This window comes from Antennarius striatus, chromosome 1 (assembly GCF_040054535.1).
Source record: "Antennarius striatus isolate MH-2024 chromosome 1, ASM4005453v1, whole genome shotgun sequence".
In the NCBI taxonomy this organism is placed as follows: Eukaryota; Metazoa; Chordata; class Actinopteri; order Lophiiformes; family Antennariidae; genus Antennarius; species Antennarius striatus.
In genome coordinates, this window is record NC_090776.1 from 8,711,395 (window position 1) to 8,725,097 (window position 13,703).

At 38.5% G+C, this 13,703-nt stretch overlaps 1 protein-coding gene across 2 annotated transcripts in view; it reads left to right on the forward strand.

Annotated features, from left to right (window-relative positions):
• Positions 1-13,703, forward strand: part of cep89 (centrosomal protein 89) — a 77,959-nt gene that overhangs the window by 24,490 nt on the left and 39,766 nt on the right. The gene's annotated exons all lie outside the window — the stretch shown is intronic.

Consider the following 13,703-nt stretch of genomic DNA (forward strand, 5'->3'; position numbering starts at 1 on the left):
AGGTTGGAAATCTTCCATGGGGTGGAAATGTGGACAGCGCAATGGATAGTGCTGTTCCCTCACAGCAAGAAGGCTCTGGTTTTTATTCCCTTCTGTGCAGAATTTGTATTAGGGATGAGCGAGTACATGACCATCTGTATCTGCATTTGTTCAACCATCTAAGTTATCTGTATCTGTACTTGGAATGGGTGGGGCTTAAATCTGTGCATTATTTTAAGTCTGAAATTGATATGGATTGATCAGAAGTTGCTTCATTTGTTTATTTGAAATATATTTACAGAACAGCCTCAAAATTGAGATTCAAATCAATGTTTTTGATCACAAAAGAAAGAGAATTATTTACAGAGCAGGGTTTTTATGAACTCAGACCATGAAGTGCATTAATGAATACAACAAATGCAATAGAAAATTTTGAACTACAAAGTAAGCATGAACAAAAATTGTCATAATCAACACAACTTTCTAATTTTTTTCCTTCTTTTTCTTTTTAATTTTTTTTTTAATTTTTGGAGTGAGAGAGAGAGAGCGTGTGTGTGTGTGTGTGTGTGTGTGTGTGTGTGCGCGCGCTATGTAACAGTTAAAATATCTATACAGCATGTAAATTATTAATTTGAACTGAAGTGAAAAAGTGTCAAATTAAGAGCAAACAGGTAAAAAAACAAAAAACAAACAAAACACTGGCGTGGAGGCAGTGACCGATATGACACAAGCAGTTTTCTGCTCTGTCTGGTCAAATTTACCGCATACTTGCAACAAAACAAAACAAGAAACAAGTTCACCAAGTAACCTTAAACAGACTAAAATAGAGGCAAGATGAAGAAAACCTAAGGATAGAAACGTGAGCTACAGTGAAGCCACGCACAGAGATATCAGTCAATGTCTGTGTGTGTGTGTGCAAGACTGGGCAGCAACAGGTCTGGCTGCGGTGATGTGTCTCTGTAGGGAGGGGCGGAGGCTGTTGTGTGACTGGTCAATCACAGAGAGTGAAGGCAGTCAGTTACCCCCGGACCAGTACCGGTACCGGTCCGTGGGTCATTTGGTACTGGACCATACAGAAGGACAAAATAATTTACATTACTTCTGTTTTATTTATTTCGGAGTCTGAAAGATGTTGTATTTCAAAAAATTACACAATTCTCTGTTACATCCATCTATGGCAGTGGTTCCAAACGGCGGGGTTGAGACCTGGTACTGACTCGCAGGACATTAGGTACCGGTCAGCACAGAATGTTTGACGTTCTTTTTTTTTATTGATTACCAGTCTAAAAATGTTGTATTTTTAAAAGTGACGTACAGACAAATGCGTGCGTCTGTGCCTGTTGACAGGTCTTGGTCACGTGACAGGTTACCAGCTGTTACGACTAAATTAAGCACCCACAACTGCGTCAGTGTACTGGATTAAAGTCAAGGAAGTTTATCCTTAGATCGCCCAAAAAGTATCGAAAACCCTGCTTCCATTTCCAACTTCCTGTCTTTGTGAAACGGGATTTTCTGCAGTGACCGTAAAGAAAACCAAACTGCGGAGTAGACTGGACATCTGGAACACACTTCCGGTGTCATTGTCTCCCGTTATCCCTAGATCAGCGGTCCCCAACCACTAATTCTCATTATTGTAATCATTATTATTTGATTTACTTGTTCACCTTTTTATTGGAAATGATCAGTATTTCTCCCACATTGAATGCACTGATTGTAAGTTGCTAAATTTCAAAATAAACTTCATCAGTGCAGTCACTTGAATCAAGTTTTGAACATAATTTTTTCTTACAATTATTTTGTTTACAGAGATATTGTTGTACACAATTGTCAGTGTTAGTGTGTTCATCCATCCGTCCTCCCACCAAATATCTTCATTGCGGATAGAAAGATGAAACAAACAGCACATTACCTGGGCGGCAATGATGACCTTGACTTTAAAAAAAAGTAGGTCAAGGTCAGGTTTCAACTTTTGTACACTCAAGAACCAGATAAGATAGAAAGATGAGGGAGAAGGCCAGTTTGGGTAAAACCATAGATCAAAGCACCAGCTTTGATTTATGGTCAGAGATATTTTCTATCCTGAGATATTTTTGCACATATCTCAGGAACCGGATAAGATAGAAAGACGAAACAAAAAGCGTTATATTCAGGGAGGCAAGGGGATGAAAATTAGATCACAACAATGACCTTGAAAAACTAGATCAAGGTCACATTTTCACTTTTATACCTTTTTAGGTATACATCTCTGAAACCTCATGACAAATAGAATGCACCAGTTACATGTCAGGGTAAAATTTTGAATACAGGGGTGTCGCGGGATGTTTCAGTCTCTGACTGCCTTGCTTGCTGTTGTAGAGATAGCCAAACCACTTTGTAATGGGACGTTTTTTGTTAACCATTTGTTAACTGTGAAGGATAAGACAAGTTTGTGTTCAGCACTTAAGGTTAATGAGCATCATATGTTTTTATGAGTGAGGTGTTTAACGAATTGACCCCATTGTCTCCCTTTGTAGTTGCTTTTGCGGAACATGATCACTGACTCCAGTAAAATCCTAATATCTGCATCACAACCTCAGCTGTAGCCTAAGCACTAAGCACTTCTCCACTATCTGGATGTAATCATTGCTCCTTTCAAACACACACACACACACACACACACACACACACACACACACACACACACACACACACACACACACACACACACACACACACACACACAGGCACAACCATGTGAGTGCTGCAGCATAGTATCCTGTTCACTCATTTTTACTTTTTTTTTTTCTTCATCATTTTCATGGCAAAAAATTATTTAATCCAACCTTTTTTCTATGAAAGAGAAATTAATATTAATGTAGAGAATCACCATGTCGATTATTGCAGCTTTGATAAATATTTCCCTAAAATGTCATTTTTATTTCTTAATCTATTATTAATGTCTTTTTCCTATAGCAGCATGAATACCTTGCCCTAGGGCCTAGGGCAAGTGGTTTTTATGTGTTCGGGTTGCCAGCAGTTCTTGACACTCCAACCACAGCAGAGAAACACATCTTAGGTCTTCTGACAATTTAATTATTGTCTCTATAGCAACAGCTCAGACAGAAAATGGTGTGGGGTTGTCGTTGTGAATGTGAGTTGTATCAGTGGAGATCCGAATGTAGAAGTAGGATAGCTCTAAATGTTTGAAATATGTTGTATAGATCTTATTTTTTTTCTGCAGTGGTTATGGGTCCCACAGTTGTATATGGTGTAGAGATTATTTTAATGCAGACTTAATAATTTTTTGACATATACCTGCGACAAGACAAAAGAGGAGGGCATCTCCGAGTAGCAATGTAACAAAGCCCTACAGATTTCATACTTCTGTCATTAAGTTTTTTACTTTTTAAATATAATTTTAGATTTTGAAGGCTTTTTCCTTCAGAGCCCATAACATGAATTTGAAAGATATGTTTGCAAAAACAAAGTTCAACATTTCATTTTAATGACTTGAGGTAAAGTACCACAGTCCCGTAATGGGGGATGTCAGAGACAGACAGCAAAGTGGGTGTCCCATGAATACTGCATCGCAGGAAGACTGTTTCTACAGCCTCTCAGCACTCCCGTGGGTAGTCTTCTGCAGACTTTGCCATGAAGGTTTGCTGGATAATATAGCAGATGGGTCAGCTAAATTGTTACTGGTCATTGGTGTGTCCAATTAGCAACTTGTAAGGAGATGGTGCCTTGCTCAAGGGTACCTCGGTAGTGTTCACGAGGGAAACTATCACCTCCCACTGTCATTTCAAAGTCCAAATGTATTTAGTCCATATGGGGATTGAACCTGCCATCGTCCAGTCCCCAGCTCAAGACTTAGTGGACTGAGCTACTGCCGAGAATATTTCTACAATTTGGTAGTGGAGAGGGTAGACTTTGCTGATCTCAGTCCCATTGAAAATGGGGATCAGCTTGGTTATGCTGTTTCTACCAGAGTGGCCATCACGACCACTGTGTAACAACTACTAGTTGAAAGACTGAATTCCATCCCAAAGCAGCGTGTGATCAGGCTGGTACCAACATGGGGTGAATGTGCCAGGCTGTTGTGGCTGTATATGGATCTTCAACACACTACTGAGGTTTGCTAAATGAATAAATTGCCAATGTGTCCTGTTTATTCAGACTTCAATCATCCAAGCAACTAAACAAGAGTCAAAAAACTAATCTACTAAGCACAACTGATATTACTTTATGTGTGTGGCTTACTTATCTCATTTAAAAGTACAAATAGTTGAATATGTACATCACATGGAGCCAGTGGAAATATGGGCTCTTACTATAATGTGTTACAATACACTGCACATAAGGCATTTTTAGGTTTCAGTGGTTTCCATTTTGGCAAAGAATGTTTATATTTCAGCGAATAGAGCCCACCATGGAAAAAAGGGAGAAACATTCATTTGTAAAACCTTTGTATAATGATTAATTTTTTAACTTGTTTTACTTAATGGAGAACACTCATTGAAATTTGTTCAAATGACAATAAAACTCCACCTCATTCCAGATTTCCACAATGGTTGCATTATAAATCTCAGTGAATATATTCCATGAAAGACATCAGAACAGAATTTTAAATGTTCTACATGTTTCACCTTTTTATTTACCTCAGTCAGATTTTCTACATCACAGTCTCTTGTGCTGCCTTGCAGCTCTGTGGGCTGCTTTGAACTTACTCAACCACACAGACGCTGCTGAGCGATTATAAGATGGGAATGTAAATTGAAAATTTTGTCTCCAAAAGCAAATTCCAGCTGTTGCTTTCTTTTTACTGACCCAGTAAAAACTAAAAGCTGACTCTCATTTGATTTTCACCAACCAGGCGTTATTGCAATGTGTGCTACTACCTTATGAAATGACAAGAAACAGATTATGTGTGCTGTAAGTGCGCTTTAAGGAGGGGCAGATTGTGACTACATTGATCATATATAATTCAAATTCATGCTCTTCCATCATGTGTAAACACCTGAAAATGTTGAATATTTTAGTAAGCACATCTATAAATATAGACATCTGACAGGTTTGCATGATCTACTCAGTTTGACGTCATTGTAAGGTGAAAAGTTTTCTCATTCCATGTTCTCCTGTGCTCTGTGGTTGTCCTTATTTCCAAGTACTGTAACTTTCACTACTTCCCTAGAATAATGTTCAGCAGCAGGGCTGTTGTTCCAGTGTCTGTGATACATTATCACAACCTTGGCATGTAGCGTCAACTAAAATGACCCAAAATCATTATACGCAGATATTATTTAGCTATTTCTAGTGTATAAGTGATACCTCATCAGGATAGTGATATTTTGCCTAACAATGTACACAACTATTTCTCAATTTAAAATTGTCATTATGTAATTTGTTCTACTTGTAGTCACTCAACCCTAACCCTAACCCACCCACCTAAACCAATGTTGGTACAATTTTCAAGATGCATTATCATCACAAATTGTTATGTTGTGGACTACTAAAACTAATTACTACTAAATTAATTTTTAAAAATACATTTAAATAAAGAGTAACTAAGGGAACTGATGGAGATGATACTTATATAGTATTTGGATCAATACTGTAGTAGAATATTTTTTAAATGACTACAGGAACCTGCCACTCATCTAAGCTGATTGGCAAGTTCTAATAGATGTTAGACAGTAGAATATCCCAATCCCAATCCCAGTCCTCTGCCAAACAAGGTAGAAAGTAAAGGGCTTTGAACCAGAATTTTTTGTCAACCGGTTCGTTGAAACTGGTTTATAACATTTCCGGTTTGCGTTCCACCCATAAACTGACGTTCCTGAACCGGTTAGAACAAAAAAATAAAGTTCCTGAACCGGTTAAAACATTCCTTGTAAGTATAAATATGTAGGTGCTGTATTTTACGCACCATAAGACGCGCTTAAAAGCCTTAAAATTTCTCAAAAATCAATGCGGCCCCTTTTAACATTAAGCGTCTTATGTGTACACTGAGTTCCAAAATCTGTAAAAATGTTTTTGTATGACTTTAGTCAGCGTTCCGCCAGGTCGGCCATTCTCCACCGACATAGAACGTATTACGTCACCACGTACGCCGGCAGCGATTGACCAATTAGAGAACATGACGCGAGGCTACGTCCGGCACACCTCCGGTAGGTACCGGTATATGCTATATGCCTGTACTGTACCGCAGGTATGCTGTTAACCACATTTGTTTGGCTAAAGACCCCCAACAATGGCATCAGTGAAGAGACACACTTACGACACAACATATAAACTCCAGGCTATCAGTTCCGGTTGTTCCGGTTCATGTAAAGAGACCGGGTGGCTTTTTTCACGGTTTGCCATCTCTCTTGATCTGTGACTCCATGCACGCCCACACCACCGCTTCTGTCAAAAACCACGTCAAGCGGCTGAATTCGGAGTTTGCCATCATCCCAGGAGGATTAACGAAAGAACTCCAACCGCTGGACATCGGTGTAAACAGAGCCTTTAAAGTTAAGCTGTGTGTCGTGGAGCGATGGATGAAAGACGTGAACACATACACCCCCACAATATGTGCATGGATTGTGGATGCCTGGCCCAACGTGTCTGCTTCGACTTTTGTCCGATGTTTCGCAAAAGCCGGCATCATTACCAGACAGCAAAGCAGAAACCAGACGATCAGCGATAGTGAAATTGTCGAGCTATTCAATGCAGACGGAAGATGAGGACTTCGAAGGATTTAGCATTGATTTATCAAAAAATAACGAAATAAAAACATATTTAAAAAATAATGTCGGTGTATTTTTTTAAATTTAAATACGTAGTACAACACAGTTCAACCACAGTCACCTTTCTGCTTCCGTTAGCAAGCATTCACTGAGCAATAATGTGCGCCGTGTGTCCGGTTAAAGTACAGAAATAAACTCTGTTATTTAGACTGCGCCTCTTTATACAACGAGCCGAATGGTGCGCAAAATGAGGTAACTTAAGGACTTTTAAATTGGAATCTAAAGCAATTGGTTTATACACTATAGAGTCTAAAGTGTATATCTATAATTATAGTCTATAGTATAGACTACACAGTGCTCTGAAAATGACTGCAGCCAATGAGTCTAAATCATACATTTTTAAGATTGACATACTGCAGTGTTTACTTGTTGTAAATAAATAGTGACTGGGAGACTTCCCTTTTCTTAACTGCTGCTGATAGCCGCTACTTCTCTGTGCTCTCAACCTGCGTCGAGTGAATGACAGGAAGTGAAACATGAGGTCAAATATTTTTTTCAAGAACGAAAACCCCCCCCCGGTATTAACAGGTTTACAATTATTATCTGTTCCGATTCTGTTCTCGAACATTAAAAAATATAAAGTTTTCGGTTTCGGTTTCGTTCCTTCCAAAATACCAAAAGTTTCCGGTTTTCATTTTTGTTCCACGAACCGGTTGAAAGCCCTGCTTTTTTCTTACATGTGTAACTTCACATTTTGTCTGTTTTTAGCTGGTTTAATGTGTATTGCAGACCATATTAGTTTGCATAAAATCGCGCTCACTGAGTACTCTCAAATTGCATGTGAAAAACATATTCTTCGTCATCCTCACCATTATTGGTGTAATAATTTGTGCAGCCAGTCCTCCTTCTATTGCATTGTTCATGAACAAGGCCCCCCCCCCAGGTAAACATCCGCCCCTCACCACTCTGCAAAGACAGTTTACTGGTTGGACTTATTTTCTTCACCCGCAATCACCATCCTTATACAGTATCTAAACACGACGTAATGTGAATTGTAAATAGTTTTTGTATTCTTATCCTATTCCTCACTCACTACCATTCTATGCACCAACACCGCGTCAAGTTCCTCGACAGTAATTTTTACTGTACTTGGCAATAAAACCTTTTCTGATTCTGATTCTGATTTTAAATTTTGGAGAAAATGTTGAGACTTCGGTTGCCATTGGTTGCCAATTCTAATATCCTAGAACACATCACTGACTTGTAATGTGCAATTAGAAATTATCTTTCACGTGTGTGCAATATGAACCAGTGGTGAGAGTGATGCTGAATGTGGAAATTCAAAACAATGAACTGAATCAGCAAGTTATGAAAGTTAACAAATCAGGCTAGTTTAAAAAAAAATAATGCCCTGTTTATTCCATTGACTGATAGCTTCAGTATTTGGTAGTGTCGAACTAAGCTTGAAACATTGTAGACATAACCAAGAAAGAAAATGGAAGTTGGTACCGACAGTTACAGGAACAGTGACCAAAAGCGGGAAAGAAGAAGAAAAAATATGCCACTGGAACATCAGAGAACAAACAGAACTTGTAGAAGAAGGGTTTAGCATGATATTTTTTCCAACTTGCCATATTCTCATTTAAAGGAAAAACATATATAAATACAACACCTTATTTCATTTTAATGACTCAGTTATTAGCCCCTTCATTATCAACATTGTTCCAATTTATAATCAAAGTTATGTAAATATTCACGAATTCTAACAAACTTTCATTTCCACTAATATATTTTTAAAAATTAAATTTTATTCAGTGCTTGGTACTCCTGCAATAGCATGGAACCACATTTTTGGAGATGTAAGAGATACTTAATGATACAATACAGTTTTTATTTAACCTTTATTTAACCAGGCAAGCAATTAAGAACAGGTTCTTATTTACAAATGCTGCCTGTTGATCAAACATTGTATTTTTCTTCGTCGATTGAACCTGGGTTCAATCGAACCTTAGTCGGTCTCAGGGGTTCGGCGGAGATGGATGTCAAGACAAAACACCTGACACATCGAATCACTGTGTCAATTGACGCATTGTGTCAATCCGTGATGACACGCCCCCCTTAGCCATCACTGGCTGCAGGTGATCACACTACATCGATTAGCCTATCTGCGCTACATGGGATTTTGTGCACTCAGTAGTCGATATGTGCCTGTCATGATGGTATGTCATCTGATTGCTTTTTTAATATTTTAATTCATAGTAAATATGTTGAGCAAAAAAAGATAGTGGTCGGACAAATATGTGCAACGTGAATTTACATGTACTGTATAACGGAATGTGATGGGACTCAGTGTTCTGCATGATTTGCAATGTCAAGTTGAGCAACTCTAGTCTTGCACTGGCAAAAATAAAGGAACGCTTCCTCGAGCTGCATGGAAAACAAAAGAAACGGACTTTGCTGTGAAAATGGCATGAGAGTAGCACTTGCCAAGGTAAAGCCACGCATATCTGAACTAGTCTCTTAAAAACAATAGCAGAAATCACACTGATTTGCAGGTAGGTAATGTCATCTGAGTTCATGCACTGTCTTGGTTTTGTTCTTTGAAAAAGGTGACATTAATGCACAATTCATTAACTACACCAGTAAAAAAAAAAAAATTACGTAAGAAAAGAGTGAGTGAGTGTGGTGGGGGTTTCGTTTTTCTTAAGGACAGGATACAGTGTAAAATACAAGATATTTATTTGTCAATTCAAATCATGTATAGGTTGAGTAGCAGTACAATAATATCATCAAAAGGTTGACAGACAGACAGGTTCAACAAACAGACGAGTTCAACAAATACTTATCTAAGCATGATGAGAGCTCTGGAGACAATGAAAAAAAATCCTCCGGTGTGTTGTTGCAGAGTACTCTGGGCACTAAAAAAACTTCAAGTACAAACTAAAAAATGGATCACATCTCTTTTTATACCCTAAAGATGTGACTAGGGGGAAGTATTAACCTCGGCCCATCTGCTTTCAACCAGTTCTTTACGGGCTTTCAGTTGGTACGTCATGACCTCCATACGTTACCAAAAATATCAAGTCGACAGTTTCACAAAACTATTTGATGACATAATATAATCAGTCACGTGAACCCTGTGAGGATCTGCTGCAGACATTCTCTGGATGACCCTGTGCAGAAACATACATTCTAATTTCAGGTACAGTGTATGAAATGATCTGGCTAGCTGCTTCTGTCAGTGTCTAACTTCTTCCAAGGATACCCACAGTCATGCAAGAATTTCCAAATACGGTCCAACAGGAATTATTTTCATGCAGCGTCTTCATGACCTCGAGACATCCTGGGGCCACCTTCACAAGCGCTGAATAATATGACACACACAACAATCCAGATCTTTGGTTCACTTAGATGATATTGTTTTACTATATTATTTTATTGTATTAAAAACTTTCCACCACATGAGCATATGAAACCGGCAGGATTCGGTACCTCCAACAAGGTTAAGAACCACTGATATATTTATATAAATAAATAAAAAATGTCCCTCTCACCCTAGTAGGGTGGTATCTTTGTGTCACCCTCAAGCTCAGGTCATCTACCAGAGGCCTGGGAGCCTAAGGGCTCTGCGCAGTATCTTAGCTATTCCTAGGACTGCGCTGTTCTGGACTGAGGTTTCAGATGTTGTTCCAGGAATCAGCTGGAGCCACTCTTCCAGTTTGGGGTTCACTGCCCCAAGTGTTCCTTCTACCACGGGGACCACATGAGCCTTGATCTTCCACATATGTTCCAGCTTTTCTTTCAACCCTTGATACTTCTTTTCGTGTTCCTTCTTCTTCATGTTGGAATCAGCTGTAATCACTGCATCTATCACCACTGCTCTCTTCTGCTCTTTGTCCACCACCACTATGTCCGGATGGTTAGCCAGCAGCTGTTTGTCAGTATGGAAGCTGAAGTCCCACAGTATCTTAGCCTAGTTGTTCTCAACCACCTTTGGTGGTATGTCCCACTTGGATTTGGGTACTTCTAGTCCACAGAAGTACCCAAATCTGTACCTGTGGTACAGATGTTCCTATACACTATCACAGTTACTTGGTTGTGCCTCTCCATGTGTGCTGAGGCGGCGAGCATCTTACACCCTGCTACCACATGCTGGACTGTCTCTGGGACTTCTTTATATAGCCTGAACCTTGGGTCAGATCTGCTGTGGTAGATATTGGCTTCTATTGCTCTTGTACCTGTTCTTGGGCTGCAGTGCCTCTGTGCTGTGTGTCAGTCCAGCTTTATCCAGCCATTGGTATGTCTTCTTGATATCAGCCACTTCCTCTATCTGACAGTTGTAAATGCCGTGTAGGGGCTTGTCCCTCTATGTTGTCCCCTCCTCCTCCTCTTCCTCCTCAAGTTTCTGCTGCCTAAGGCATTCACTGAGCAGTTCATCTTTTGGGGCCATTTTCCTGATGTACTCTTGGATTTTCGATGTTTCATCCTGGACAGTGGCCCTGATGCTCACTAGTCCTCGGCCTCCCTCTTTCTGCTTAGTGTACAGCCTCAGGGTGCTGGACTTGGGGTGAATATAGGAGGAGTAGTAGTGTTTCCATAAGACCATAAAAACAATGCAATTGACTGAAAGTAGATCAACAGATTCAAAAGTCTGGTCTTATATTCTAATTGTTTTAATGTTATTTCTTTTCCTTCTGTTTTGATCGCAGTCTATTCAATGACATTTCATCTAATATTTATTTGCACACAGATGGTCACTTCTTTATTATGGTTAGTGACAGAAACTCATTCTTGGCCAAAAAAATCACATCTGAAGAAAAAAAAAAAGTAAAATATAATACAAATACCAATTATTATCTGATATCATTCATTAAGCTTGCCTACTAACACTGGAAATTATTATTAACTGAAATATATAACTGAAATATTATTACTGACTGAAAAAATATAGTTGTTAATCAGTGATTTTTAAATATTGATATTGATGGGAATAATCAGTCTGTCTGGCTAATAACTGTCTGACACGCACTATAAACACTTTAACTCCAGGTATACTTATTTATGCCTTTTTCTTTTGTATATTATGTCTTGAATGGTGTCAGTACTTCTTTCTTTGTGCTTTTTCTGTTTGCTTTTGTGTGATTGCTGTGCTGTGTGTAGTGTGACAGAGATGTCAATTTCCGTCAGGGAAATTATTGGTTTTAAGGGATTAATAAAGTTACTACAACAACTACTACTACTACTTCTACTACTACTACTACTACTACTACATAATCATATCTACTTATCACTTAATCTTAATTTGTGCATGTTGCTCTCATTTGTGTATACATAGGTAAATATTATTATGTAATTGTGTAAAAGTTAAGTTTTATGTACATGAAAGAATTATAAAAAAAATTCAAAATACTGTACGGTACATTTCCAACCTTGACATTTGCTTTTCTGATTAAACATATCTTCAACAGTAGAATAGTAGTAGTAGTAGTAGTAGTAGTAGTAGTAGTAGTAGTAGCAGTACTGATATATTAAGCTGCAATATATAATTCATTGGCTGAGGTAATTATGAATAAGTGGGAAGGCTTCAGTTAAGGTTTTTTTTCGCCAAAAAAGAAATGTAATAGATATAGTGTTGGACACTTCTGTAATATTGCTTAGAAGAACTGAAACAGGAATATTCCTAAATCTGAAGTATCCCACACTGTACAACAATTACTGTATCTTTTAAAAATTACTGTATCTTTTAAATATCACAATCTTAGAAATTACTATACTGATATTATATTATTGGTTTTTATCATAATGATGGTTACAAAGTTCCTTAAGATAAAATCACGGAATCCATGTTCATGCAATTTTTTTGAAGAAAATACTGTAATTCATAGCATCAAACCCATGAAAAAGCCCACTTTTTTCTTTTTTTTTGTAAAAGTAAACTATTTTGTAAAAGATTTTTTGTAAAAGATCTTGGGTCTTAAGATTAGGTCAAATTTTTGACCAACTTTTAGATCAGAAAGAACACCATTTTCATTGACAGTGTAAATATATGTTATTGGTTTTGTAGTTGATATCCTACTTCTCTGTCTCTTAGTGGTGTGATAGAGTCTGAAAATTTTGGTAAGAAAATATGTTTTTTTATCCTATGTGTGTAATAATCTTTCAATCTGCTGTTGCATCTCTGTTTGAGATGAACTGGGGTTTAATGTACCTTTTGATAAAACACATCATCATCAACATGGCAATTAGAAGAACTGCACAACCTGACCTATTTTGTAAAAAAATAAAGAAATAAAAAAATATCAAAGCAGTGGAGGGTCTCTCTCTCTCTCTCTCTCTCTCTCTCTCTCTCTCTCTCTCTCTCTCTCTCTCTCTCTCTCTCTCTCTCTCTCTCTCTCTCTCTCTCTCTCTCACACACACACACAACTTTCAAGAGTGGTGTAACAGAAACCAGACCTTCTGTTTGAAAATTAAGTTTTAAAAATACTGCACGTGAGCCATAAATGTCAACCTGAATATGTAGTCATTATAAACTTAGACAAAATATGGTTTAATGCCAAGCACAATGTGGATGTTATTCTAAGTGTAACCACTTAGTTTTTCTGCCAATGATATTAAAATTAAAGGGACAGTAAACACATTTTTAAGTTCCATTTATCATGAAAAATAGAAGAAGAAAAAAATTCAGATGTCTGGCATCAGGGCACCACGGTGGCACAGTGGGTAGCGCTGTCGCCGCACAACACGGCGGGTCCGGGTGCGAGTCCCGCTCTGTGCAGAGTTTGCATGTTCTCCCCGTGTCTCCGTGGGTTTTCTCCGGGTTCTCTGGCATCCTCCCACCTCCAAAAACAAGCGCTTCAGGTTAACTGACCGGTCCCAAATTGCCTGTGGGAGTGAGTGCATGTGTGCACTGGTGTCGTGCCTGGGGTGTCCCTCACGTCCTGTGCCGGCTGGGACGTGACCCGCTGCGGCGGATAAAGCAAAAGGAAATGGATGGATGGATGTCTGGCATCATCCCTG